The sequence below is a fragment of the Mus caroli genome, unplaced genomic scaffold, assembly GCF_978045245.1.
Source record: "Mus caroli unplaced genomic scaffold, Mus_caroli_1 scaffold_8, whole genome shotgun sequence".
Taxonomy (NCBI): domain Eukaryota; kingdom Metazoa; phylum Chordata; class Mammalia; order Rodentia; family Muridae; genus Mus; species Mus caroli.
This window is the reverse complement of record NW_028227263.1, coordinates 59,252,811-59,257,524: the sequence shown is the minus strand read 5'-3', so window position 1 is coordinate 59,257,524 and position 4,714 is coordinate 59,252,811. Positions and strand designations below refer to the sequence as shown.

Genomic DNA, 4,714 nt, shown 5'->3' with positions numbered 1-4,714 from the left:
AAAACAAAAGAAATGAAAAAGAGAAAATTAACATCAATTAATTTAAGTGCAATGTGAACTAAGTAGTTGTCATCCTTGAAAGAACTGATATCAATCCTTAGAGACTGTAAATATTACTTACAAAATGCTTTTGTAGGTATGATTAAAGTACAGATTTTTGTTCGATTGTTTAGTTTCATCATGTGGTTTAATCTATCACATTGCCTAGGACGGCTTGTAGTAGCAAGAGTACAAAGACTTTTCCAGCATGTCTCTTAGAGACCATTTCACCTACTGCTCTGTTTGGCCTCTAGCTCTTGTCTCTCTCTTCAACAGTGGTGAGTCAGATTCCTTTTCCTTGGGGAAGAGAGATCCATGATTTGTTGCTGTTGCTAATAACAACAATTTTGGAAAGCCAAGTGGTAAAACTGTTCCTATTGGCATCTTTCACATGAACCACACCAAAAACCAGGGATGCCTGTCTCTGTTAATGATCATACCATTAATTCCCAAGTTACCACCACCAGTCATCATACACAGATTCCCAGTTGATGAAGTCTGTTATTTTCCCAGTCTCCAAACCAATCTGAATGGTGTCATTCCCCTTCATGATGTTATAAGGATAGCAAATTGTATGGGAATGATGGATTACTTGATATGGGATTCCTTTTGTGCCTACAAAGATCTTTCTCTCTTTCCATAACTTGTACTTGGCCTCCTCAGGTGTAATATGATGTCCAGCAAAGAGGCCCTTGGTGTCATAGATCAGACAGAAGTTCTTTCCAGTCCTGTCAATGCCAGTGACATCCATAAACCCAGTATAATAGGTTATATTGGTCCTGACATTGCCATCAATCTTAATGAAGCACTGCATGCAAGTCTATTTTTTACTTCATCCCCAGTCAGGGCATACATTTATGTCTGTTCCTTAGGAAAATGATCAGAGGCAGTAATTCTGTCAGCTTGTGATAACCAGTGGATAAACAAGGACTAAGCACACCAGTCAATTTCTCAAGCATCCAATGTTTTGGACCTGCTATACTCTTCATATGTTTCTTGGAACCATGGGCCATGGCTGTGCTAGAAATGGGAAAGAGACTCCTAAATTAAGGATCATGACATGACTTGAGTCCTATCCACAATCACAGTGTGTCTTTAGAGGACAAAAAATAATGGCATTTGAAAGAATGGAGAGTAAGATGACCATGATGGCACAGACTAGGTACAAACCAGTCAAAGACTAATTTTAGCTAACAGAAGCGGGAATGATAAGGAGCAGATCATCTCTTGACACCTCAGTTGAGGGTCCTGTCACAATCCTGTTTTTTGACTGGGTAATACTGACTTCAGGCCTCTGGTCTTCAGAAGTGTTAGGAAACATATTCTGATTGTCTAAAATGGAGTGTTAGGCAGTGACTCATAATGGTGGCAAGAAATAAATTAAAGTGTCCACTCAGCATAGATACTTCTTTTAACTGGTAAGATAGGTGGCAACCACCTGGAGGTACATTTTCCTATCCATCCTCATGTGACTGTTGTTACTATGATGAACAAAAACTTTTCATATTTTACTAGGAAGTTAAACTTGAGGACATGTAGTTTAAGAAAGACATAGACCAACATATGATATATCATGAATTATGCATTCATTGGATTGAATGATTTATTGAATAAACATTTTATATGTCAATTGACTATGTTAAGATTTGTGCAAAGACCTGTATTAGAACTAAACAAGACAGGGTGTTTATTTTTACAAAGCCTAGTTTATTAGAAATAAATGCATGCAGGAATAAAACTAATTGTGTGGAAAATGCAAGAATTATCTTGCAAACAGGGTATTGTTTATCCCAAAGTGAACACATCTAGATGAGTCTGTGTGTTTGTGGAGAGAATGCTGTTTAGTGAATGCTTCGTGCCTCTTTGCTTAGACAGAAAGGAGTATAGTATGGATGGATAAATAAACTTAACAAATATTCCCCATGTATTCCCCACTGAGGATATTGGACCATAGCTTCAGTGTTTATTAAGGAGGATATAATAAATCAAGAACATTTACAAAGCCAGGTATGCTGGGATACACCTGTAATCTCAACATTCAGGAGGTTGAAACAGGAAGACTGCAGCAAATTACAGGCCTGCAATAGCCACACTGTAAGACCATATTTCAAAAGCCAATGCAAACAATGAAACAAATAAAACATAAAGCATGTGTGAATGTGTGTGTGTGTATATATATATATATATATATATATATATATATATATATATATGTATGTATACACATACATATATACACATAATGTTTGTGTGTATGTGTGTGTGTGTGTGTGTGTGTGTGGTTTTGCATGTCTGTGAAGGCTCGAGGTTGCTTTCTTGATTGTTCTCTACCACATTTATCTTCTAAGTCAAACTGTATTCAACCTCATTAATTACACTTTTCATAAATGATTATGGTGGTTTTCAGACATGGGCAGACGATCATTAACAGTGTTTAAGCATTTTCAAACTCCCTTCTTAGATGAACTACCAAAGTCAGAAAGATACTATAAAAATCCAATGGAGTCTATATTTGATGCTCTGAACAGGATACATTCACACATTTAAGTTTAGCCTGTTGTTTGGCAACTTTCTACAAGCTACCCTTGACTTTTAGTGAATGAAGTTCAGGTAGAAGAATTATTATTCTGAAAAAAAAATAGTCTTTTTGTAAAAGAGCAGTAGGTTTTGAGGAACTTCAGCCATGTTGCTGCAAAATTCAGTCACCTACCACACCAGCAAAAACAATTTTAGCATTCCCTGCAGCCTCTCTATTTGGACATGGCTCTGGAAACAAAGATTAAGCACCACAAAGCATTTTGTATGAAGGTGGCCAAATATGTCAGAATCAGAGACTCCCCCCTGGGAGGCAAGATGAACCTTTCAAATCAAGAATAAGGTGTTTCCTCCTGCATCAATCCAGGTTGGTAGATACTTTGTCTGTAACACACGGGGAGGAGGGGCATCCTGAAAACAATGAAGTGTTGTACTAACAACATAGCTCAAAACAAATACACAAAATAAAGTTGTGCATTTTCATAAAACTTGATAGCAATAGTATTTCAAATTCTACACAGTTGCCAAAAACTCAAAATAGTTTCCTGGGCATCTCCAGCCACTCAGCTTTCAGTGCTGTTCAGTTTCGGCATCTCCATTTTCTACAGCTTTTTTCCCTTCCTTGCCAAAATACACACCCTCTGGTTTCCCATCCATCTCTCTCTCTCTCTCTCTTTTTTTTTTTTTTGTAGGGGTCTTTGCAGGCTCAGGCTCCAGGTTGGGAAGAACAAGTTCAGCAGATAATTCTCAGATGCAAATCTCCTGCATCCCAACTTGGGAGTTTTGTCTCCTGTAACATTCCCTGCAGCCTCTCTTTTTGGGCATGGGTCTGGATACAAAGGTTAAGTGTTGAGTTTGAGGATGCAGTGGCCTCTGGCTTTGGATATTCTCCTTTCTTTAGTGATGACACTCCGGGGGGGGGGGCATATGTCACTTCTTTGGTTCTTTAGGTATAAAGAAGTATACTTAGGTATGAATAAGGTATATTAACTGACAATGAAGTCTTAGTATTACTTACACATCATATGGTAGACAACTCTGAGAAGTATTCTTGATTCACTCATGCTTGAGACAGGTTACACATTGAAATGACAGGGCACAAAGAAATGTGTGTGGTGGTCAACTAGGACTCGATACAGATTGATTCCAGTTTTTCAATCTGAAGGTTGGAATCAAATGCAGTAAATTAACTTAGATAAGGAAGTTGCATGAAGTACAGCATGATTTATTAAATTTTAGTTCCATTAATTAAACTTTTACTTCAATTGCCAGTGCAATAAAATGTTTTTCATTTTACAAGAAAAATCTTGGATGACATGAAATTAGATTAAGCCCATCAAATGCCTTTTCTTTCTTTCTTTTTGACCTATTACGTATGTTAGTTAATAAAGTCACTGAACATCGATTATGTTACAGACATTATTTCATACGATTAACTGTTTAATTAATTAACTATGCCCATTGCACACTCCTCACCTTCCATAGACTTCTGGTACAAGTTTAAGAGGGTTTCTTTTTAATGAGTTGACTTTGCAATTAGCAGCATAAAGTGCACATTCCTAGAGGGAATCTGAGCTTCCCCAAAACTCCTGAAAATAACGTCGTTAACTCTTTGCCTGCCTGGTTTGTTTTCAGCAAGATACAGAAAGTTTTATCTCAAGACAGGAATAGGTGGGGAGCTGATAGAGAAGTGAGAAGAAAGGAAGACTTGAGCTTCTGACTGTGAGATGGTACTTCTTTGTAGACACAGGACTGGCTGGATAGGGAAGGCTAATACACAAAAGGCTACTTCCGTCTCAAATTTCTTTACCAAGTTTCTTTCAGCTGAACTTTTCTTTTTTGTTCTTTTTTTCTTTCTTTCTTTCTATCATTTTGGCGGCGTGGTGGTGGGTGGTGGTGGTGGCGGTGGTGGTGCATAACCATTCTAGGAAGTAGGGTGTATGCGCCACGGGATGCAAAGAGCGTCCCCAAGCTTCCGATTCCCGTTCTCACATCTGGGACTTGTCTGCAGCTGGACAGGCCCAGCTGGAGGCTGCAGGGGACGCCTCCACCTTCCCACCCGGGACGTCCTGAACGGCCGCCACAACAACAGGCTCGCGCGAGACAAAGGGGCTGGCGCGGGGCGGCGCGCGGGGCCAGG

General features: G+C 39.0%; 1 pseudogene; it reads right to left on the bottom strand.

The window, feature by feature from the left end:
- Positions 1-289: 289 nt before the first annotated feature.
- Positions 290-1,052, bottom strand: LOC110297980 (small ribosomal subunit protein eS4, X isoform-like; annotated as a pseudogene).
- Between the last annotated feature and the right edge of the window lie 3,662 nt (positions 1,053-4,714).